General features: G+C 37.5%; 2 long non-coding RNA genes across 2 annotated transcripts; one reads left to right on the forward strand and one right to left on the reverse strand.

Annotated features, from left to right (window-relative positions):
* Nucleotides 1–669: 669 nt before the first annotated feature.
* LOC135080446 (uncharacterized) lies at nucleotides 670–1,823 on the forward strand. The gene is made up of 2 exons (XR_010259017.1): nucleotides 670–987; nucleotides 1,615–1,823. It is a non-coding gene; the product is annotated as an uncharacterized LOC135080446 (long non-coding RNA).
* A 1,969-nt stretch (nucleotides 1,824–3,792) lies between these two features.
* On the reverse strand, nucleotides 3,793–7,778 carry LOC135080794 (uncharacterized). Its single transcript, XR_010259083.1, has 2 exons — nucleotides 7,485–7,778; nucleotides 3,793–6,097 (listed from the first exon to the last, which is right to left on the reverse strand). It is a non-coding gene; the product is annotated as an uncharacterized LOC135080794 (long non-coding RNA).
* Nucleotides 7,779–25,553: the final 17,775 nt, after the last annotated feature.

Genomic DNA, 25,553 nt, shown 5'->3' on the forward strand with positions numbered 1-25,553 from the left:
ATAACTAATGTTGCCCGCGGCTTCGCCCTCGTGAAATTTTATCTGTCACAGAAAACCTTTGTCGCAAGCGTCCCTGTTTCAAAAACCGGGATAAAAACTATCCTATGTCCTTTCCCGGGACTCAAACCATAACTATGCCTTTCATCAAAATCGGTTCAGTGGTTTAGGCTTGACACGACCTGTTCCGACTACATAACTAGCCGCGCTTTATCACTTGTTTTTGAAGGAAGAGGTGAAAACTAAAAATTAAAAACTTAAATCCTTGTAATTGTGCGATTAATGGTCAAGTCCCAAATTCGAAGTATTTTGTATTTTATTGTATTTTTTAGTATCGCCTGTTATTTAGCATTATTACTGTTTTTATTTTATCAGGATATACCGCTTAGTTTAAAAGTTATTACGTTTTCTTTACAATAAGTAATTGGAAGAAAAAAAATTATATAATTTTTTTTTAAAAAATCTCTAAAATTTTTTTGACCTCTTTTTGTCGATAAAAATTGTTCTAGTTTCATCTATTTTCATATGTACACTTTAACGTGACTCACACTGTATACGTAGATTATTTAGAATATTATTTAGACTTTTACTAAATTATTGCATCTGTGAAATGAAACGCAGTTTTAAAAGTCAAAACTGTCAATGTCAAAGTGGCTGACGTTTTTATTTTTTTACAAATTGCAAGTGTCGCGGTGTTGTTGCATTTCGTATTGCTTGCGAGTTCCTTTCCAAAGTTGAAATATTGTAAATCTAAGTTTTAACCGTATTATAGACAGAATGGAAAATTACAAAAGAAAACATAATCACTCAATTACAATTATTCTTGAATTGGGTCAAAAAACAAGATGCCGGGTTCAGGGAACAGGCAGAGTGTCTCATCTGTGCAGAGTACAGACTGGCTGAGCCAGCCAGCCACTCAAACATGCTCAACAATGATATTTCCATAGAATAACGACACAAATGAGGACAACTTACAACCAATGTTACAAAGTAAGCAACTACAATATTATTACATTGTACTAAATACCAGGATAATCTAAGATATTTATTTATCCAGCTTTCTATGGTCAAAGTCATCAAACTATAGATTGAGAAGAAAAATCATTTTATTATTAATAAACATCACACTTTTCCAGTTTCAAATTAAATTCTAAATGGAATGTGTTCAAAAATAATGTTCATTCAATCAGATCACCTAACCTGTTTGTAATTAATGTGTTTTAATAGATAGTTTATGAATACATTTTATCTATATTATCTTCTATACTATGTACTTATGTATATGTAGTCTAATAATATTAGAATTAGAAGGCTGAAGAGTTTGTTTGCTAGAACAAACTAATCATGAACTATTGGTTGGATTTCAAAACAGATTTTTGTGTTGGATAGCTCACTTATCAAGGAAGGCTTTAGGCATATAACATCACCCTACAGTCAATAGAGGCAGAGCAATAAAGAAAATGTTGCAAAAACGGGAAATATTATTGTATTTTCACGCATTTATGATCATGGGCACAGCTAGTAATTTATATTACACAATTTTTTTAAATTATGAAATAAGCAGTTGTTGAATTTTTATGATAATATTAATGTACTTTATCTTATGGTTCTTTACAGGTGCAACAAAATAAGTCATATAAGAAAATGAGGTACTTATTAATTCGAAAACAAATGGAAACACATGCGAAAGAAACATAAATATTTGCAGTGGTACAACAGAGTCCAAGATATTTGGAAGACCTATGAGCGGGCCATCAACCATCGCATCCTGCGTGATGGTGGAGCTTTATTATTGTGAAATAATTCAAATATATGTTTCTATTTTTCTTTTGTCTTATATCTTCCTAGTTATTATTTTTTACTATATTAAAAAATGGCCGTGCCACCCTTGCGCCTCTGCTAATATAGGTATGCGCTTGGATAGGTAATTTATGGTGGCATACTTACTCATGTGTTGGAGTCGAAAGTTTTATAAATAGTAGGTTCGCTGCGCCTGCACCAGATGACATTGAAGACCCGGGTATAGGTTTTTTCGGCAACTTTTTTTGTCTTTCTTTTATCTTTGTTCCTACATAGAGATCGGGACTATTCCCACCACTGCGTAGCCAGGATCTACAGTTTGACCGCTATATCCTACATAGAGATAAAAACTGAAAACTAAAGGCTGACCAATTTATGTAATTTATAAACTGTTTGTTTTCTGAATAAAACAAAATAAAATAAACTCAGTCCCCATTGTGCCTGTGTTATGGCAGTCTAGATGCTGGCGGTAGCAGCCCCTCGCGTAGGTCGATGCAACGCAGTAGTTTAAAGGTAACTTTTTAGCAGAGAATAACTAACACTATCCACAAACCTTGATTTGCTTGCTAGCTACCTGGATGTAGGTACTGTGCAAGTGTTACCGACTGGAAGATGACGATAATAGTACTCAGTAAGTACCTAAAATACCTACTATTCAACTGACATAATATAGGGCCCCGCTCCCCGCCTGTATCATGATCTGTCACACCAATGCTTCTGGGGACTCTGGGCCCGCCGCTGGGGTGCTATGTAGACCAATCATATTACCTAAATCTGTTTTGTGCATTTTACCTACCTTGCAAAATATTTTAATTAAATTGCAGTGTTTATATTTAGTTTCAAATTTTTACAACTAAATTAACATTATGGTAGGTAGCAGTAATAAAGCCTTTTAATTTTTAAATTTAATTAATAAAGATTATAATCTAAGGGTAGGTAGGTAAGTAGTAGTGGTAGTTAGTTGGTACAATAGATACTTAATTACTCCGTTGTTCCGTTGTAACCTGAAAATAATATAGCCTACCACAAAACAGAAAAGGTCGCTCGCTCGCTCGTGCGATAGGACCGCGAGAGTACCGCGACCCCCGTACTCGGCGGCTCGGCCGGCCGCACGCCGCGCGCCGCTCGCAGACTCGCAGTAGGCGGCGTGTACTCCAAGGGCCTGGCTGCGCGGTGACAACGAAGTAGTCCGATAGTTAAGATAGGTTACTTACTAATGTTATAAAAAGGAAAGATTTGTATTTCTAGTTGTATGTTTGTATTAAATAGAATCTGAAATTACTGGACCGATTTGAAAAATTATTTCACCGCTAGAATGATGAACATAGGCATTTTTTATTTATTTATAATCGACTAGCTTTTACCCGCAGCTTCACCCGCGTGAAATTTCGTTTGTCACAGATCTTCATAAATTATAGCCTATATGTATGTTATTCTGGGTTATAAACAATAACACTGTAAAGTTTCATCAAAATCCGTTCAGTAGTTTTTGTGTGAAAGAGTAACAAACATCCAGATATCCAAACTTTCGCATTTATAATATTAGTAGGATAGTAATCATAACTAGCATGCCGTGAAAACACGGTAACTAAAGGATTACTTTCTTGTGCAACACAATTTTTAACGAATCTTAATCTAAATGTAAATCTATTGAGTTTTCCAATAAAGTTAAAATATAAAGTGGCACTTAGGTAAGTTATTAGATGGCCATTACAAAAATATTGACATCCAGTTTTAATAAACTTTAAATTAATGAGCAGTAACAAGTAAGTTTATTGTATTTTACATTACTCACTTAGCATACCATATAATTTTCCTTACAGAAAATAAGTGCGTACCTATTTATTTTATAGTAGTTCAACAGGTCAAAATATTTATTACTATGTTTGGGACAAATTATTTATTTTCATAAAATGTACTATCGATGATAAAACGCAGGTTTCATTATAAAAGTAGTAGACTAGTAGTGGTACTAAGAGTAAAAAATAACCAACATTCTCTTATAAATCTGTTTTATTATAAGGTTTACGTATTAATTACAAAAAAGTTCCCTACTCTTCCAACGTCTTAAAAATAATATCAAAAATGTTTTATTTTAAGGAACTTTTCAGTGTCGCCACAGCTGTTGTTAAATTTAAGAGTTGCATATATCCGTAATCTCACAAATAGTTTCAAGAGATAACTCACTGGAAAACACGTGCAGGGCATCTTGTGCTGAACTGTTCCTAATAATTTGAAAAGGTGAGAACCAGGATTCTTCTTAATAATTCTGTATAAATTTTGAGTGATAATCGCTTCTAAAGACTGGATGTAATCTATAAATTCCCTTCGTGGTATTTTCAAATTGCCGTAAAATCCAGATTTTTTATTTAAATCTCTGGAAAACAAACTCGAGTCATTCAATTTCCTACAAGTATGCAAGAATCGGTCAAAAACATCACATTTATGTTTTCTGGAGCACTTGTAAAGTAGGTAACTAGATATATAGATTAGTGTGTTGTGTTCAGGTAAGTCCATCTGATAGTCTTTTTCAAAGCTCAGTGCTATCTCAGACATCGGTTGTGATTCAAGTGTCTTCTCCAATGTAAAGTTAATCATGAGTTCAGCCTTGGACAGTACATCACAAAAGTCTAACCCACGAATTGTGTGGACAGAGGAGTATGTTTTCATCAAATACCTTGAAAATAACTTTGAGAATCGTCTTCGCAAAAATATTGGTGTACAACTGTGCAACTTATGCTGTTGAAGAGTTTCAACAAAATTGTCAATGCAGTCTCTATTAAGTTGCTTCGTCAATATATAGGAAAATCCTTCTTTTGTTTGGTCTTCGTATAACATTTTAATAGATTCGATAGATAGCTGGAATTGTTCTATCATGTCTATTTGGCCTGTCGATTTTTTTATAGTCTCAAACAATTCTGTCGCTGCTTCCAAAATGTTTTTCTGAGCTTCAGTCATTCTAAAAGCACTTTGAAATTCATTTTCAGATTCCAATTTGCTTGAATTTAGAACATCAAATAAATTATTTATAGTTTCAATAAAAAGTGCGGTCGGTCTAGCTTCTTCAGATAGTTGCCCGAACTCAATGAATGCCATTAGTGCAGTTGAAACTGATCGGCTAAAAATTTCCACAGCATACTGAATTTTTTTACGTTCTTCTTCATTTGGTTCAATGTGGGACTTTGTAAGTTTTGGGACTAGCATTGATTTTCCGTCTTTATTTAAAAGCGTTTTAATAAAATACCAAGATATATTTTTCTCGCCGTAACATAATTCACTTGTAAGTAAATAATTTCGTAAACTTTTCATCAGATTTGGTATATTAAATATGAAATAAACACGTGTTTCACCATCATATACAGCATAAGGTCTTGCTACTGTTATATTTTTATAATCATTAACGAATTTAACAAAATAAGAACTATCGTCGAATGTTATTGCTTTTATTTTAATTCCAATTCCTGATAGTTTGGAAACCACATTTTGCAAACATTTGTCAAGTTCTTGATAATATTCTCCATCACCATGTAAGGCATATGCCACTGGTTGCTGCCATTTAAAATGCACCCCTTGTAACATAAGTACGATTGCATATTTGGCCATTTCAGTTTTTTTTGTGCCATTAATATTATGAAATCCAGTTACTTCATCGATTTGTGTGTCATAGTATATGTGTTTTTTTAGTGGAATTCTATCAATATAAATAACACAATGTTTGGCACTATCGGGTAGTGACTTTAACTTTATTTCTAAGCGATGAAGAACTTTAAAATCCAAATTGGGCGGGATGTTTAATTTATAATTATAAAGTGATTGTTTAGTCGGTAATTTTAATATAGTCTTTAAGCATTGGTATGCATGAGGACTATGAATAAGCAAGTTATATGCAAAATTTTTATACTCTGTTTCGTATTCATCCTTTCCTCTTTTTTTTAATTCATTCTGCCAATCGATCAACTTGTGAAATCTAATTGCAATGTCATCTTCAGCTTCTTCAGGGTATATGTGAATCGGATCGTTCAATATAGGCACGGATGTTCCGGGTTCTCCGTGTAGATCATGACTTGTAGAAGCAGTCGGCTCATCAGGTCGCATTCTTTTAGATGGTGGTTCTATGTCCGAGGTATTTTTTGAATTCGGTCCAATGTTTTTTACTGGAACTGCCGATAAATTGAGATACTTTACCAGTTTCATTTGAGACTGATCAAAATGTGAAGAACAAACTGAGTAACTTTTGGGTTTAAAATTTTCTCTATTTAACAAGTCTTCTCTTCCAAGTAGTATTAACCATTGTTTGCGTCTGGAAAAATTAAATAATGTCATAAAATAAGTAATATCTTATCAGTTTATAAATAAAAAAGTTAGATTAAGAACTTTAACCAGTACATAATAGGTGTCAATGGCAATGGTACTAATGTACATTGCAGAATTTTGTGGCATCTTATTTAGCTCTAGTACCTAAAGGTAAGGTTTATTTAAATTAACTTTTACATTATTTTGGTGAATCTTCTTTATTTGAAAACTAGATTTTGCCCGCGCGTCGCTTGCGTGATCTGCATGCCCGCGGTAATTGTAACTTTCGGGATTGTTTTTAACGGACACAATATTATTTTATTTGTATGTAGATACGTTGTTAGGATTTTCGTTCGATAGTTTCAGCCGAAAGACGTCCACTGCTGGACAAAGGTCTCCCCCAAGGTTTTCCACAAAGACCGGTCCTGCGCCGCCCGCATCCAGTCACCTCCCGCGACCTTCACCAGATCGTCATTCGACCTAGTAGAAGGAGTGTCAAGATTTTACCCGACTCGAGTTATTTATTTTTTAAACAAACATTTTGATGGCTTTACAAACAAAGTAGGTAAATACAATGAGTCGAAATATTATTAAAATGAAATTAAAAATTAGCGAATTTTTAATAAAGAATTTTACACTTGACCTTTTTTTTCATTTTCTATTTGTTTATTTAGGACCACCTACAAGACGAACACAAATAAAAGCAAAAGGGTTTACATTTACATACATGTTTTGTCTTTGATATAATGTAAATAAATTACAGGTTACCATGGCATGCAAAAGTGGACATTTTGACAGAATTTTAAATTTTAAGCGGTGAGTAAGTGATTTTAATACAAATAACTTCTTATTTATTTTAACATTTACCTATAACTGCTTATTAGTTCGTTTTGTAATGTTATTATAGCCCTTGGTCTATAAAGATGCAAGATATTGGCAAATAGCGCTAGTAAGTAAAATGGCGTCCTTTTAGCGGTAGGCAAGTGCTGTCACCGCGGCACCGTCTAAAAAATGTATGGAAAACGTCACGTTTAAAGTTTAGCAAACGTGTCCTACTCCTAGCCGAAAACATGCTAGTTTTCGGCGGTTAACATGGTAATTGCCATTTAACTAGTAAATTAGCTGAGTTGCACCACCTAACTTTGACCGTAATAACTATGACGATAACCGGTGTTTTTTGTATGGAGTTTGACAGATTTTTGACGTTTGTTAAAGTAGGATGGTGCATGCAACCCAGCCTAACAATGCTAATTATTATCAGGTGAACGCAGACATTACAATACGAGCATTGCTCTGCTTGTAAAATTAATAAACTAAAACATTCTAAGACCTAAAAGGTCAGTGAAATACCTACCTAATAATAACGTTGAAACGAGTTAGAACAAATTTCTTACCTCTCTTCATCACTTGGTAATGAAAAATATGTCAGATCCCAATTCTTGACATTGGCATTTAGACACCAGTAAGCAATACAGTATCTTTTACTTTTGCCTGTTGCTATATCCTTCTTGTTCATGTTTGTTGTGTTGAAGGAAAGTAACACGTGGCAGGAAATTCTGCTCTTGTTCCGGCAGTGAGTGACGTCACAGTGCGACGCGGACAGCTATATACGTACGAATAAACAAGCGCGCGGCAGCTGACTACAGGACTGTCAGGCGGCCGCCTGCCACCCCTCCCCGCGCCGTGGCCCGCCCCGCACTCGCCCGCGGGCTGGCCGCGCGGCGGTATTATACCACGCGGTGTGTGTTGTGCGTACTTATTCTATGGCAACCAGCACAGATTAGAGAGTTAGTTAGATAACCAACTATGCACTTTGTTACGCGCAGCCCCCATAAACAACAACGCCTAAAATTATGTAGGTAGGTATGTTAATATAATAGAAATGGAAAATTGTGCTATCTTGCCAAAACCAAACTGTAGCTCAGGGGTGGCCAAACTTTTGACCTGTGAGGTCTACTTATGCTCGAAAATATTTCTTGATATTAAAACCCTAGCCATTTGGCTGAAAAGAAGAAGAAGAAGAAGAAAACCCTAGGGGAAGAGAGATATAAAACATTTTAGCAGCAACAATACTACCACGTTACGACCGACGGGAGGCACCGGAGCGTGTAAATACATACATATTTACAGGTAGATAGATAGTCAGTGTTCTTGGCGCGAATAGGTACATTTTAAATTAAGTTCAGTTAATTTAATTCTTGCGGGCTACCAAAATCGTCTTCGCGGTCGATCGGTAGACCGCGGTCGACCTCTTGGCCATCACTGCTGTATAGCTAAACCAAACCAATCGTAGGTAGATATAAAGATAATATTGGATGCATCCACCAGTTATCAGGACTAAACACGACTCACCACGTACCCCTCCCCCTCTGCAATAGTGCCACAGATTTATGGAAGTCGTCGAATCAATTAGTTACACAGTTTCATGCAGACGCGAGGGGAGATAATAAACGCCCCCTCTCCCCTGACTGACTAATTGGTATAACACTTTCAGGACACAAACGCCACAAATAAAATTAATTGCGTAACCCTTTCTACGAGAGCTAGTAGTTTAGTATTTTTACTTAGTAGGTACCTACTTACTTACTTAGTATCTAGGTAGGTAGTCACACAAAGCATATCGAACATCGATAAATCAGTTCGATTCACGATGTGGTCGATCAAACAAAGAACCCGAATCCTGATGCAGATCGCATCCGAGGGGCGGACTCCTGCGCAATGCGCATACCCGCCGTCCGCGTCACGACGACGAGCCTTTGTCGGCGCGGGATAGGAACGAACCCATAGATTAATAAATCTAAGACCGAACCTAACGATTATACCTAGATAGCTGCTGTTTATCGATTTTTTTTTTGTATTAGGAGACCTAATTATTTTGTACCATCACTTGACAGACAGAGCCGTTCTACCTGAGCTTACTTATTTCACCATCAATCATGATGGCATTCTTCTTCTTCTTGTCGTGTCGACAACAAACCTACACAGCGTCGGCCTATAACTCCGCCACAAGAATGGCGTTATCAGTAGCCTAGCCTTCCTTCATTAAATCTTCCTGTGTGCATTGAATTTTCGGATAGTTCCAGTTTATTCTGTAACCTATTATTGGTACCGTTTGAAAGAGCTAGTGAAGCACTTTCAGGATCAGTAACCAGTTTTTAGGGTTCCGTAGCCAAATGGCAAAAAACGGAACCCTTATACATAGATTCGTCATGTCTGTCTATCCGTCTGTCCGTCCGTATGTCACAGCCATTTTTTTCCGAAGCTATAAGAGCTATACTGTTGAAACTTGGTAGGTGGATGTATTCTGTAGTAATACCTCGTAAATCGTAAACCGCTTATTACCGCGTAATCTTTCATACAAATAACTTAAATTAAAAAAAAAAATAATTTCATAAATCAATGGTACGGAATCCTTTGTGCGTGAGTCCGACACGCACTTGGCCGGTTTTCGATATCTTGTATAGTTTAGAAATAATCGAGTGAGATCACTTATCGTTTACACTGTTTCCACCCTGTAGGTATTAGTGATACCATTGCAGTGCAGAGGATGCGTCATCGCCTCCTAGAAAGAGTCGCGAGTTCAGCGCTTGCGCCGCTCTATTGTTAGCAAACAATCCACGACCATTAACGAGTTTTCTATAGGTGCCATTACAAAAATAAACATTACGAAACGTTCGTGCGCGCCACCCGACGCAAAAGCGAGTGGTTTTGTATTTCGGCGCAAAAATATATTTCGCTTTTTGCACGCTAAATCCCGGGAGTCAACAAAAAGAGCTAAATTAAACGAAGCGTAGATAACAATAGAGAGTCGGATTCGGATAGCGCAATATATTCCTGAATCGCGAATTCGCGATATAACGTGAAAAATAAACATTTGACCACGACAGCTGCGCCGGGGTTGAGGCGAGGTAGGAGGGAGGATGCCAGCGCAACTAATCGCATTACGTTATCGCGACCGGTACCTAATCCCTCGAGATAACCTGCCTCATTATAAATAACAATGCAATTAAAATGTAAAGCGTCCCTTTTCGAGCTGGCGTCTCCGAGGTGTCATCGCCGGATGAACAGCATCTATGCAGCCACGCATCATCGCCGCCCACTCGTTGCCTTGCGGCTCCTTCTCCTTCGCAGCATTACAGAAATAAAAATAAACTCTATGAAATAATTATGTTACTTAAATCAAATTATTAAGGATTAAGTTATTAATAAGGATACTATAAAATAAATGACAAGAGTGCGTGGACTTTACCTGACACACTTTTTATAGTACAGGGGACCGCAAAGAAAAAGGGTTGGTTAGAAAATCTTAAATATCTTCAAAAGCGTCTGACGTAGCTTTATTTATAAGAAAATAATTTAAGATATAAATTGAATTTGACATTGAATACACTGACATATAATCAATGCAAATTCCATGTAATTGACATTAACAATTATTTAAAAAATAAATGTTTATTGACAATAGATAAATATAATTATCTAAATAAATATTGTAAAAGACGAATAGCGAATTCGCTATCATATTTTATTAAATATTTAGCCATTAATTTGGCTAGCCAAACTGCTTTTATTGAGCAGAACATGGATGTTCGACCCTTGGAATCTGTTCCAAATCATAATTTAAATTACATCGTAAGACAATAGAGGATAACTCTGGCATACAAAATTCGGGTACAAAGAAATTTAACGGTTTTAATTTAGTGCATCAAAATGTACAAGGCTTCTCCGGCAAAGACTTGGAAATTGAGTTATTTATCCAAGAATTGAATATTCATGTCTTATGTTTAACGGAACATTGGCTCAGGCAATATGAACTAATGCTGAGCATAAATAATTATAAGCTTATTAGTTCATTCACTAGAGAGTTAGCTATTCGTGGAGGGTCACTAATATTAATCAATGATAAATTAAAATGTAAAGAACGTAAAGATATTGTATCTCTCTCTGTCGAGCGAACTATTGAGCTGTCATGTGCAGAACTGGACGACTATGTTATTGTATGTGTATATAGACCCCCATCTAGTAACTATGAATTATTTGAAACCACAATGGAAGAGGTACTTAGAAGAGTGTGTAATAGTTCAAAGAAAGTAGTTGTATGTGGAGACTTTAATATTAATATAATAGAAGATTCCTCTCTTTCAATACGGTTTTTAAATTTATTCAAATCTTTTAACTTGTTAAATCTTTTCTCTGAACCAACTAGGGTGACTCCAACATCAGCTACTTGCTTAGACAATATATTCTGTAACTGCTTAGTGCTAGAGAAATCAATAATAAATTTTGTTAATTCTGATCATTGCGGTCAAATAGTGTCATTTCAACACCATTTTGTGCCATCGAGCAAGGAAATAGAATATAGACCAGTCACTGCATCCCAGAAAGACAAATTTAAATCTCAAATATCTAATAAGGTCCCACTTTTGCATTATTTGAACTGTAGTATAAATATTTTATATGAGCAATTATTTGAATTAATTAAAAATGAGTTCAATAAAACTTTTCCTAAGAAAACAATTATTATTAAAAACAATAAAACTAAATTCAGTGACTGGGCTACAGTAGGTATTTATATTAGTAGGAAAAAAATGTTTGAATTATATGGTAGAAAAGCCTATAGTAGCGACCCGGACTTTATAGAATATGTAAAAAAATACTCAAAAGTTTTTAAACAAGTTTGTACCATGGCAAAATCTATTTACATACGTGACAAAATTAAAAACTCTGGCAACAAAATTAAAGCTACTTGGAATTGTATTAATAAAGAAACTTGTAGAATTATATCTCGGGATGACACATTCGCATTAAAAATTGATAATAAGTATATTAAATGCAATGATAAGGTAGCAAACGCATTCGAAGGTTACTTCTCAAATGTACCAATCATAACAACAAGCAATCTTAATTCATGTTCATATCAGGCAATGTCTCTTCTCGAGGGTTGTGTTGATGTTTGCAATAGCCCATTAAAATTTAGACAAATAGACCCCATAGTTATTATAAAAACTTTCAAAGAACTAAATATAAAAAAGACAGAGGATATATGGGGCATATCAACAGACATAATAAAACCCATCATTCCTCTTATAGCTCCCCATTTAGCTCATATCTTTAATGAATGTATTAACGAAGGTCAGTTCCCTACCCTGATGAAACATAGTAAAATCATACCATTATTTAAAGCAGGAGACAAAAGTGACCCATCCAACTTTAGACCTATATCGATACTACCTGCGCTCAGTAAAATATTTGAAAAAATTATTTTCAATCAACTACTGTCTCATTTTAACTTAAATAAACTGTTTCATGAAAAACAATATGGGTTCACAAAAGGGAAAAGTACGACCGATGCAGGGGTTGCTCTTATCAAACACATTTTCGATGCTTGGCAGGAGAAAAAGGATGCTATTGGTGTATTTTGTGACTTATCGAAGGCGTTTGACTGTGTTGATCATCAAACTCTGTTATTTAAGCTAGAACATTATGGCGTATCAGGCAAGGCCTTAAGCCTATTACACTCTTACCTCTCAGACAGATTACAAAAAGTAAATATTCACGGAACTAACTCTTCGGGCGCCCCCCTAAAAATGGGAGTGCCCCAAGGCTCAATACTGGGACCATTGCTCTTTCTGATTTATATAAATGATCTACCTTTTTATTCAAAGGACCTTTGTGAGATAGTATTATTTGCTGATGACACTTCTTTAATTTTTAAAACTGACAGGCGTCAGGAAATATTTGACGACGTGAATAATGCTCTTTCCAAAGTATTAGACTGGTTTACAACTAATAATTTGCTATTAAACGCAAAAAAAACTAAATGTTTAAAATTCACTATGCCTAATGTCAAACAAGTTAATACTAATATTACAGTAAATAATGAACGCATTGAACTGATAAACTCTACTGTCTTTCTAGGTATTACCCTAGACTGTAAATTACAATGGGGCCCCCATATTGCTGCCTTGGCGGGAAGACTTAGTTCAGCTGCCTTTGCGGTGAGAAAGATCAGAAACTTGACTGATGTTGAAACAGCAAGGCTTGTATATTTTAGTTATTTTCATAGTATTATGTCTTATGGTCTTTTACTGTGGGGCTCAGCAGCAGACATAGAATCAATTTTCATTTTACAGAAAAGAGCTGTTCGGGCAATATACGGTCTTAAACCACGTGACTCGCTTAGAGAAGTTTTTAAAGAAATCAATATATTGACTGTGGCTTCGCAATACATATTTGATAACATTATGTATGTCCGTAAACATATACATTTATTTACTAAGAAAAGTGACGTCCACTCATTTAACACGAGACATAAGAATAAACTTGCTGTTCCATCATTCAGGTTGCATAAGATAGGTAATTCATTCTTGGGGAAATGTATTACCATATTTAACAAAATACCACACAACCTTGTCGAATTGCCAATAAACAAATTTAAGATACATATAAAAAATACCCTTATGTCCAAAGGGTACTACAAGGTTCGAGACTATATTGATGACAAGGATGCGTGGTCAGTTCAGTCTGCACATATTTGATGTACTTAAATTTGACTATTCTTACCGTTAGATAATTCCTGGCAATAAGTGGTGACTGAGTTTGTTCCGGCGTTTCTTCTCAGCACTTGCCATATGTTTGTCTCGAAGCGCTGGTAGGGCCCAAAAGATAAGGAGACATGTAAAGTGCCCCATAAGGGCTACCTTTTCTTTTTTTATTATTTTCTATTGACGTTCATAAGTGCCACTTGTGGTCTAAACTGAATAAATATTTTTTTGATTTTTTTTGATTTGATTTTGAAACTAATTCAAGCTTTTTATTTTTAATAAATGTAAAATGCAAATAAAAATAAATGCCCAGTTTTTCCAGTAAGTTTTGTTTCATAAAGCTAGTACTTTTATAGGTAGGTAGGTAACTTTTGAAGACCAAGACAGAAGATTGTCGATGTGATTTTCTACCCGTCTCTTTTTATTTGCGGTCCAGTGTATCTTGTATAATGTAAGTAGGTAGGTATTTGCTGTATCTAAACGAAAAAAAAAATGCTGTCAAAGGTGACTGGTGAGTTGCTTCAGCCGCTTTCTCTCAGCACCCTGCCCAATACTGCCCATGTTATTTATGAGTGTTAGTTAACATCACCAAAACTTTCGTCCTCTGTAAATGAGCTGAAAGATGGCGACACGACATGAGTCTCCTTCAGCGTTGCCAGTTTTTTTTTCGTAAAGTCGGGACTTTGGTACTTTTTGAGTGAAAATAGCGGGATTCTTCCGTCAAAAGCGGGACATAGTAAAAAAAACGTTTAATATTAAAGGTTTTCAAATATTTATCTTTTTATTTGACTTAAAATTACGTTTACGTGACAGTAGATAGCAAAAGTAGCCATAGCAAATGTATTTTAACAAAAAAATAATATTTAAATGAGATTTACTCTATCGGTTAATTCGCCTTTAGAATAAAAAATTAAAAAAGTTTTATTCTTTAGAATAATATGGCGTTTCAAACAATAGTCTGGTGAAGTGAGTGTCTCTCTCCGAAAAGCGGGACAGAGCCTGTCCCGCGCGGGACATTTAAATTTGATTTCAAAATCGGGACGTCCCGCCAAAATCGGGACGTCTGGCAACGCTGGTCTCCTTCCTTAGTAAGTAAGTACACGTAAACTAAGTAGGTACGTGATTAGAATGCCCAGTAAGTGTACTCGATAGCCAAACGACGTAATGTTGGCATCATCGGACCGGATTCCTATACGTTTATGTCGTAAACGTCAGCCTGAACACGTTAGTGATCCGGAATGCGCAATATTGTCCACGTTGGCACAGCCACCCGATAACCGCTCGTTTCCTGCCAAAAACGCGAGCCGATGTAAAAAGCGGTTCCAACGATAAATTGCCGGTTATTTGCGCACCCGCACTCTTGAACACGTACGAACCCTCACCACGGAGCTCCATGGCAGGCTCGCCTTTGCAACGCTCCGTATACATCGCTCTCCAGTCCAAACTGGAGCAGTGAATCCAATATCTTTCGCTGCAATGGACATCAAATAGTACAAAGAGCCACCAAACTATGTCAAGTGGAAAGCCAAGGGGCCCGGCTAAGCACAATAGTGCTGAGACTATTCGAAACTATAAGTGGAAGCGATTCTTCACTCACGTTTTAATTAAAGCCAAAAGCGGCACGAGAGGGTCCGCCGGAGTTATGAGGTGCGGACTGCGGAAGGCCAATCGCTTATCATAACGTCTCATTCATTATTCTCATTAATTAAAATTTCAATTACCTGATTGAGAATAATAAAAGATAGTTGATAGAGGCACGGGTGCTCACAGTTTCCACTATTGGGGCAATAAATAAATAAATTATGTTTATTACTATCGTGAATGCGCTGCGGGCGGAGCGCGGTGCGCGTGACGGATGCGCTGCGTTGTGGCTGCATGCGGTTAGACAATCTCGTGAAACTCATTTTTTTAACGACAGCAGGATAATGTATTAGGGTCGAATCTGCAAAACACCCTTAAAACAGCGGCATCATCTCTTATTCTCAAGCCATCAACGCTGGGTGAAGGAGGGACACAAGTAGATGCGAATAATGCCACAAACGTTCTGCAAAGTTGACCCTAAAACGTGTCGTGGTGATGGGGGACACATCGTGCGCAAATTGAGCAAAACATCCGCAAGTTTCAGCGATAATCGACTCGATCGACGATCTCGTCGCTCGCTCGCATGATGGCGGCGACTGCCATCATCCAGATTGTCGGCTTAATGGAGTAGTTCGCGATTGCCTCCATTTCACACACTGATCGATGAGTGCAGGCACTGTTCGTTTTTCCCTCGCAATCGATTTGGCGAGCAAAAATGTTAAAAAGATTAGTAATGAATTTGGGTTACCCAAATCTTTTTAACGTTCAAAAGGATGTAAGTAAATACATAGATGATTACTTAGGTAATTAGTCCATTAAGTAGGGGCTCTCGAGCGCATGCCTGTCACAAATAATAAAAAATTACGAAATCGTCCACTCAGCCGTAAGAAGCAGGATCGGCGTCAGTCAGGTGGATTCCAGATTTGCCTCCCAGAGCTGATCTGTGACAATCACAAGCGCGCAAAAAGTAGGGACGTTTGGAGATGTCCGTCCACCGAGCTCCCATAACGATGGCTCCTACGTATAAGGGCGAAACTGCCGCTTACGCCTTTTTCCAATTATTTAAGCAATGATTTCACTTTGCTCTAATCTATAACATCAGTAAGAAAAAAAAAATTTTTTTCCATTAGATACAAAATAAAATTTTAGGCAAATAGGCGTATGTGCAAAACTACGCCACGTATAAAGCCCAATCATACGATTCGTCAATCTATACGAGTAGTTGCTTACATAAACATATATTTTTTATAATCCAAATCTTAAATAAAGCCATGAAAATATTTAGCAAATTGTTTTATTTATAAATTATGACACATTATATAGTTATTTAATTTTTAGCGTTAAGAGTCGCATCTCAAACTAATTTGAAAATATTAAATAACTTGAAAAAATCGAACTGCCTAAGGCATCGTGGGTTCAATTCCCGCCTTAGGCAATTCGATTTTTTCAAGTTATTTATATTTTTTAAAAATATGACACATTATGTTAAAAGACCTAACTAAATCTCGAGCACAGTATATGGGCGTATTTGCGTTAAAACGTAAAACGGTACATTAAACGACTTTTTCTAACTGATTTATTATTGATATAGCACATGATAACAATTAAAATAATTACATGCATAAATAAAGAGAGTAATCGCTTAAAATATTATATTTACGTTGTCATTTAAGTCTCTTTACGTTGAACAATATACATGAAATTATAGAAATATGCCGACGTAAAAGGGCAATGCGTAAAATCTCAAAATATATAAGAAAAATATAAAAATTGATAACAGCAGTAGCAAAAGCATTACATGTTAAGGCTAAATGTGAAATTTCATTAAATTCGTTTTAGTAGGTCAGAAGATATGACCCAAAAATATGGTTCTGGCCACTAAAATGGCTCTCCTGTAAAATTTACTTTTTTCACTTACGCCAGTATACGTAGGAGCCATCGATAATAGCTCGTCCGTTTCTGTTGTCGACTGTGGTCGATTTGTGTTTGCGAGCAGGGCTGGTGTAGTAATTACGTCGGATGTGTTCGAGGGCTGGGAGGCGCGGGTTTACGACCAGGAACAATGCCTGTTTACTCCCGCTCTATTGTTGCCGCGAGCAATGCACCCGATCCTTCCACGACGTTATTTCATCACACTTCCTTGAGCGGGACTTACACGGCTCAATTTCCTTATTTGTGACAGAGGTAATGGAAAAATCATACTTGTGTGGAAATAACCAGCAAAGACGTGTAGGTAGGCAATAATATTTACAGTGTTTTTAAGTTTTTATGAATGCCTTCACAGTAATTTCCTTCCAATTTTAAAATCCTACTTCCTGCGAATATTAATATAAAAGTTACAGTACTTATTGTTTATTATAACTCAGAATAACATATACCTACTTAGGTTATAATTTATGATGATCTGTTACAAACTGAATTTCACGCGGGTGAAGACGCGGGCAAAAGCTAGTCTTAAAATAATGTTAAGTCTGTGTGCGGCACTATCCGCGAACCCTGCGACTGCTACCGAGTTCAATAACAATTTTATATTCCACGAATTATTCAGTAACCAGTTCACTTACGTAGGTCCTGGAATAGAGGGCAGACAAACAACTGTCGGGATTCATAAATATGTTGATCGAGCTCTATGTATTATAATTGAACGACGACCCGTATTTACTCTGGTAAAAGAGTAACAAACAACCGCACAAACTTTCAGCTTTATAATATTAGTTTGAAAATTATAAATAACTTGAAAAAATTGAACTACCTAACTCGGGAATCAAACCCACGAGCTAATTGTGCATCGAGGGTTGTGTGTTAGCAGTGAAACCTTTACGGTACAAACATTACTATGAGGTCTCACAGTGCGCGTGGACGCACAGGGTGACACGAACCAATCACAGACCTTTATTCAACGCTGTGCGTTCGATTTGCTGCTTCACTTAAGCAAGAATACGTTGTAATATGAATGGAATGACAATGATTCAATATTCAATAATAAAAAAATCACACATAATACAGAATTGATTACCTACTTATGGACGGAAAAGTAACATTGGTATTAGTAATTATTCATTTTTATAAGTTTTAAACAAATAACGTAGCTTAAAGTACTAAACGTATCATAACAACTTTGATAGATAGATAAACTTTGGCAGATTTGGTATAAACAACACAAATTATTTCACCTACCGGGTCCGGTGACCGGGCCCGGTGAGAATGGCCGGGCCCGGTGGGTGCCTAAAAGGGTACCGGGCCCGATCCGGCCGGACCCGATTTGTAATCCCTAATTAAGTATAGGTCATTTAAAAAAAATCCCGAACTGTTGTTCTTCACGAGTGTGAACACGATAAAGAATTATAAGTAGGTATGTAGTAGGTAACATTACACATAATCAAAGATCATTGTTTGCATAAGCGATGAACGTCGTTTTCTTAAAATTTTAGCGAGCATTGCTTTGTGACGGCAAAAAGTTGTGAACGAGTCTTCGCGAAGAGTCGCACGAACGTATCGACGCGCTATGGCTTATCAGTTGACATGTTGCGATAGTTTTCCCATGCGTCTGCCAAGGAATGCAATTTATTGCCGACACCGCTGCACCGATGCTTGGCGAGCATCTCCCGACGCTGAACGTCTTATTCCGTCTCCAGTAGGGTGAGAGTGTGAGCACAGTGTGAGACTGCTCCGACGCCCAGGACCGGCTTGTGGGGCGCTGTACACTTGGCAATAGATCAGACATGCCTCGGTTCCGGCTGCTGACGCGCGCTCCGAATGTTATCAATAACAACAATCTATGTTATGAGTTTTCTAATGGCAACCCGCGACAAACGCTGTGAACATGTGATTACCGCCCGCCCAGTATCGCCACTCTATCTATCCTCATACCAGCGGAACTTCGACGGTTAATAAATAAATATCCGTGGACATTTTACATTACGCTTCTAGTCCCAAACTAAGCAAAGCTTGTAGGTACTATGGGTACTAGACAATCTAAGGTGTTTTACTTTACTAGTATGTAGGTACCGACTTATGTTTTCTACTCTAAGTAACGGAACAGAATAATACAAAATGTAATAGTAGGTACCTACTAACGGCATTACCATTCTGTTAGATTTATTTGAAGGATAGAACTTGCCTTTTGACGAAAAAAATTTACCACTAGCTTCCCCGGCGAATTTCGAACCGCCTGTAGAAATAAATATTTCTGAGGAGAACATCTATCTTCTCGATTCTAATGGTATTTTTTTTTAAATCTGTCCAACTATCCAAGAGTTTAGGAGGATAGGTATCTTTTATATTAGTGTAGATAAAATTCGAGTGATTCAGCAATCAGCCAGCATTGAGGTTGAGGATACTTTCTTTTACGAGTAGTGACTTAGTGTAGTAGCTTGCCGACTCGAGCGTCGGACGCTTCATGCGCTCCGCTTCGCAGTGCGGCTGAAGGATTATGACGGAGAGGGCGATCAATCTCCGCTCCGAGTGCGTTACGTACGTACGACACTTTCGGTCCGCCGCAGAGGCGTCACTTGGTGCCATCAGCTTAGATGGATGAAACTCGTATTTTCAGCATAATACATATACATTATACGTATGTATATTAATATTATGAATACTTTTACTCTCACAATAAGACAGAATAAATGAACTCATAAATTTACGCTAAACACAATAATTAATTATAAAGATTTCGTATTGTGAACACGCAGCTAACCCGCACGTGTAGTCCGCGTAATAGAAAAAACAATGTATGAAACTCAGTATGAAATAATGAAACGCTGGAAGCCGGCATGTTCATCCGCACGCGTGCCGAAATCCGCGTCACAGGACAAAGGCACTATAGCTTTTTTAGGGGTAGAGTATGGAACAAGTGTACCTAAGTATATTAAGAATAAGAGTCATAAAAATGTTTAAAGACGAATCGAAGAAAATAATGTCGCCGGAGAAACGACTGATTCCCCGAAACGGGAACCGAACCCGTGCTCACCGGCTCCGATTGCAGCGTTCCTCGAACCACTCGCGTTTGATGTCTCATCCCATCGCGTCTCGATGCTCGATGGCATGCCCAAGTGGTGGTCCTCTTGGAAAAGAACTTTGATGCAAGGAACAATAAAAGATAGGTAAATTATAATGTCATGTTACTCAAAATCAGACTCATATTCTTTCTATTTTTTTTTTTATATTTCGAAGATTACCTACCATATTTATGTCACCTTCAATTTGTTTACAAAGTTGCACTTGACAAATCATTTAGATAAATATTTTTAAAGTAATTTGATCTTTATCTTAAAACAAATTAATTTGTGATCAATAAGATGATACGTTTCTACTACTCCTGTGATACAAGTAAAGTAGGTACCTGCTTTTTAATTATATTGGAACTTAGTCTGTTCTGTGCTTCTGTGTATTAAGTAAGCAAAGAATTGACAATTTATTTAAGACTGTGATGATGTCGAGTCTTAATCTGCCCATTCGTCAATGTAATGCTGCTTATCTATCAAATTATTGCACTCGTAGCCGATAAGTAGCGCCGATAACGGGTAAGTTCCGACAGACTATCTTCCGTGCTATCGGCCAAGATTGAACCGGCTGATACCGCCTGCCATCTGAGACTGACCCTTGTATTGGTATCATAGTAGGGAGGCATAATAACATAAAGGTGGCATCACCAAGCCCCTCTTTTCCACTGGGCACTTTGGGCACGTGCCTAGGGCCCCGCGACCGAGGGGGCCCTCGTCTGCTCAAAGAACCTTTCTCCAGATGATGAGGGCCTCCCTTGATCCTTAAGTGCCCAGGGCCCCTAGTAGGTTCAAGACGGCCCTGTGCATCGCTGGCGCGCCAGGCGGGCGCCTCGACCCTCTCAACTGCGCCTGCACCGCGCTGACGCGGTCCGTGAGCTCGCGGACGCGGTCCAGCGCGCGCCGCAAATAGCCGCCGGTAGCACCCGGGCGGAATGCGCCTCCCTGGCTGTACCCATAGCCTAATAGCGCAGTGGTGCGGTGAAACGCTTGGGCGTAAAAGCTCGGGTTCGTTTAGTTATAGTAGGGAATTTAGTGCAAGAACCCCTCCACTTTGGTATAGAAAGCTCATTTTTGCAACAGTGGTTCTTTGGGTGCTCCTGAGTGGATTTCCGTCGGTAGACATCGGGAGCCCCCCCTGTGGTAGCAGGGGGAGGGGGGGCAAGTTTCCTTCCGCCGCGCTTCACTTTAAGGCCCATATCTTCAAAACTATGGGTATTATGGCAAGTGTGGTATCATTTTCGGATAATTAAAGGATGGCGAATTCATTTCTAGAACAAACTTTTTGCCTTTTCATACAAAAAAATTTAAATATTGAGTAAAATTCACAAAAACCAAAAAGTATTTTTTTAAATAAACGTCGTTTACTTTTAAACCACTGGAGATAATCTAATAAAAAAAATATGACCTGAAAGCTACATTTATCAGGATTATAAAAATATAACATTGTATGGTACTTTTTTCGCAAAAAGTAGGTGAAAAAAATTTTTTCTTCAGGACACAGCGGGCGAATTTTATTGCGCATCGGAAAAAAATATTTATTTTATCCATGAATTCATACTATTTGGTTCATAAGCAAGCAAGGATTATTATTTTAGAATTTATTTAGAGTTGCTGGCACATCAATCTACCATAATTTGTATTTTTTCGTCAATTGATTTTGAACTCTATGTGTGAAACATAAGGTTGAAAATAGCTTAAATACATTTTAATATTGAAAATATCATAAGAAGAAAGCACTATATAAAAAAACTTTAATTTGTGTAAACGTCTTAATGATTATTATTATTTTAATTAACACTTTTATTTCTACATACAATTGTACCAGTGATATAACGGAAGGGTAAGTGTGAGGAAAATAAGGTTTCACAATCATAGTACAGGATATATTTTTAGCACAAAGGTTACGGCTGTGACCTTTTTAGTTGTTTTTTTCAGACAGCACCAGCTTCTGCACTAGTCTACTTCTTGCACTTACATCTCACCATTTCCAGGCAAGCCTCGGCAGCTACGGGAAAACCGGTCCATGTAGGCTCCATCTTGCTATCGGCTCTGGTCCACCCCCAACCAGTCGGGTAAAGGGAAGACTGAGTCGGTTGCTTGCAACTAATCCTATACGCGAACCCCTTGGATTGATCTAATAAGTAAGTGGATAGATCTTGAACAAGGGACGACTAAAAAGAGGACCAAAATCCCAACAGAACAGCCTAATCTGGTTTACTGATAGCTCAAAGTCACGAAGACAAAGGACGCCCCGGGTGCCAAGCATCAGAGGGTGACACATGTCGCACAGATTAGTACTCACTGGCGCATCTGCATAGCAAGTCTGCGGTCTATGTCATTGTCTTTCAATCTTGGAATCGGTAGGTAACCCCAAAATCGTGGGGGTTACCAGAGGGTGCCTTAGGACTTACGCTGCCACTGTAAATATGGCCCTGGGAAAGGGAACGGGCGTCTACTGTAAACACTTCGAACATAGTGAACGCTTAAGGAGGTTTGCTACAGTGTTTCAAGCTGAATTCTACGCTATGATATGTGTGCACTAAAGAACAGGGGTGTAAAAAACGCAATATTTACATCCTGATCCACAGCCAGACAGCACTCAAACAAAAAGCCATCGCCTCAGTGAAGGTTGAGTCTAGAATTATTCTAGATAGATGAACAAACTCGGAAGGCATGAAAGTGTCCCTGATGTGGGATACCTGGACATACACGGATCAAATGCAATGGGAGAGCCGACAGTCTAGCGAAACTAGGGTCAGAGGCGATACCTATTGGGTCAGCAGAACTGATACTTACCTTTATCTAACGGCATACCTCATGGCCATAATATGGCCATATCCAAGAAGCACAGTGCTAAATGGAAAAGCTCCAACGATATAAGATAAACCTCTCCAAATCATTCCTAAAGGGAAACACAGGGTCAAGGAGAAAACTCATTAAGCGGAAATAAAAGGTACCTAAGCCCAAGCAATTACTGGTACGCAAACTGGGCATTATGGAACGAACCACATGTCCCACAAAATAGGTCTAACAACAGAAGACAGCTCTCGAGCATGTGGAATACATGTGGGGTCCATGAATCAATACTGTAACGATGGGTCTGCTTGGGTCAGCATATCCGGCATCAGAAGACTTAGAAGGCTTTCACTCAGACGCTTAATACACCTAATGGATAGGATTTTTTTGGATGATAGGGAATAAAAAAACTGAGCATAAAGATCTTAATGGGTCGCTGTGGACTACGCTTAGATCTAGCTTAGCTTAGGCCCTACATAAGATAACCCAGACAGCAGCAGCAGCTTTGTATCAGCCTTGGCTACTGGCAGTATATCAAGGGATTCGTGTATAGGATCAGGTGCAAGCAACCGACTCGAGTCTTCCCTTTACCCGACTGGTTGGGGGTGGACCAGAGTCGATAGCAAGATGGAGCCTACATGGACCGGTTTGCCCGTAGCTGCCGAGGCTTGCCTGGAAATGGTGAGATGTAAGTGCAAGAAGTAGTGCAGAAGCTGGTGCTGTCTGAAAAAAACAACTAAAACGGTCACAGCCGTAACATTTGTGCTAAAAATATCTCCCGTACTATGATTGTGAAACCTCATTTTCCTCACACTTACCTTTCCGTTAAATCACTGGTACAATTGTATGTAGAAATAAAAGTGTTAATTAAAATAATAATAATCATTAAGACGTTTAGACAAATTAAAGTTCTTTATATAGTGCCTTCTTCTTATGATATTTTCAATATTAAAATGTATTTAAGCTATTTTCAACCTTATGTTTCACACATAGAGTTCAAAATCAATTGACGAAAAAATACAAATTATGGTAGATTGATGTGCCAGCAACTCTAAATAAATTCTAAAATAATAATCCTTGCTTGCTTATGAACCAAATAGTATGAATTCATGGATAAAATAAATATTTTTTTCCGATGCGCAATAAAATTCGCCCGCTGTGTCCTGAAGAAAAAATTTTTTTCACCTACTTTTTGCGAAAAAAGTACCATACAATGTTATATTTTTATAATCCTGATAAATGTAGCTTTCAGGTCATATTTTTTTTTTATTAGATTATCTCCAGTGGTTTAAAAGTAAACGACGTTTATTTAAAAAAATACTTTTTGGTTTTTGTGAATTTTACTCAATATTTCAATTTTTTTGTATGAAAAGGCAAAAAGTTTGTTCTAGAAATGAATTCGCCATCCTTTAATTATCCGAAAATGATACCACACTTGCCATAATACCCATAGTTTTGAAGATATGGGCCTTAAAGTGAAGCGCGGCGGAAGGAAACTTGCCCCCCCTCCCCCTGCTACCACAGGGGGGGCTCCCGATGTCTACCGACGGAAATCCACTCAGGAGCATCCAAAGAACCACTGTTGCAAAAATGAGCCTTCTATACCAAAGTGGAGGGGTCTCCATACAAATCATTGCACTAAATTCCCTACTATTAACGGTCAAGTCAATTTAGTAGTGACTGCTGAACTGAAAACCGCCGTACAGGATTAATTAACCTATAACATGAGTGCTTCGTCATCTTTGTTTACATTACATAGAAAAAATAAATTATAGGTACCTACCTACCAACCGAATTGAAAACCTCCTCCTTTTGTTGAAGTCGGTTAATAAAAGAAATACCTAAAATAATTATGTTTTCAATTTTATTCAATTCCACAGGCATTTATCCCTAAAGAAATAGGTCTCCTAGGCACTCTTAAAAATGGTTCAAACAGTCAAAGAACTACATTTCATAGAGCGTTTAAAAATAGGTCACTTTTCACAAAGTAGTGGCGGCGACGCCTTTCATCTCGTAATGGCCCTCGAGGCCCTCGACCCTCCTCCCTCCGGCCTCTAAGCCCGGTGCCGCCTCCAATATTACCTACAGTCAGTACTGTTACACCTACTAGGTATATTCTGTGCAGTGCTGCTACCACAGATATGGTAGGTACATTTATTTGTCCATACGTACCTACAACTTTTAACTATCTTTACGTAGGTATCCCTGCATCAGTTGGGCTATGGTCGCCTAGGTGATATAAAAATTATAATAGGCACCTATCTAGGTAGCTACCGATTTTTCAGTGATCATTTAGGTACATAATGGAGATGGCGTGAACGATCAGATACGTAAATATATTAAATTAAACACAATTATCGAAAAAATATACCTAATAAAATAAATCAGATCAAACGGATTAACTATTTAATCTTTTCTTATATTTATCAGCTATGAATATAACGATACAAGCAATCGGTATTTCAAATTAATAATTATTATCTGCATACATAAGTACTTAGATCCCGGTATTATAAAAGCTATAAAAGCCATTCAATAT

The sequence above is a fragment of the Ostrinia nubilalis genome, chromosome 18, assembly GCF_963855985.1.
Source record: "Ostrinia nubilalis chromosome 18, ilOstNubi1.1, whole genome shotgun sequence".
In the NCBI taxonomy this organism is placed as follows: domain Eukaryota; kingdom Metazoa; phylum Arthropoda; class Insecta; order Lepidoptera; family Crambidae; genus Ostrinia; species Ostrinia nubilalis.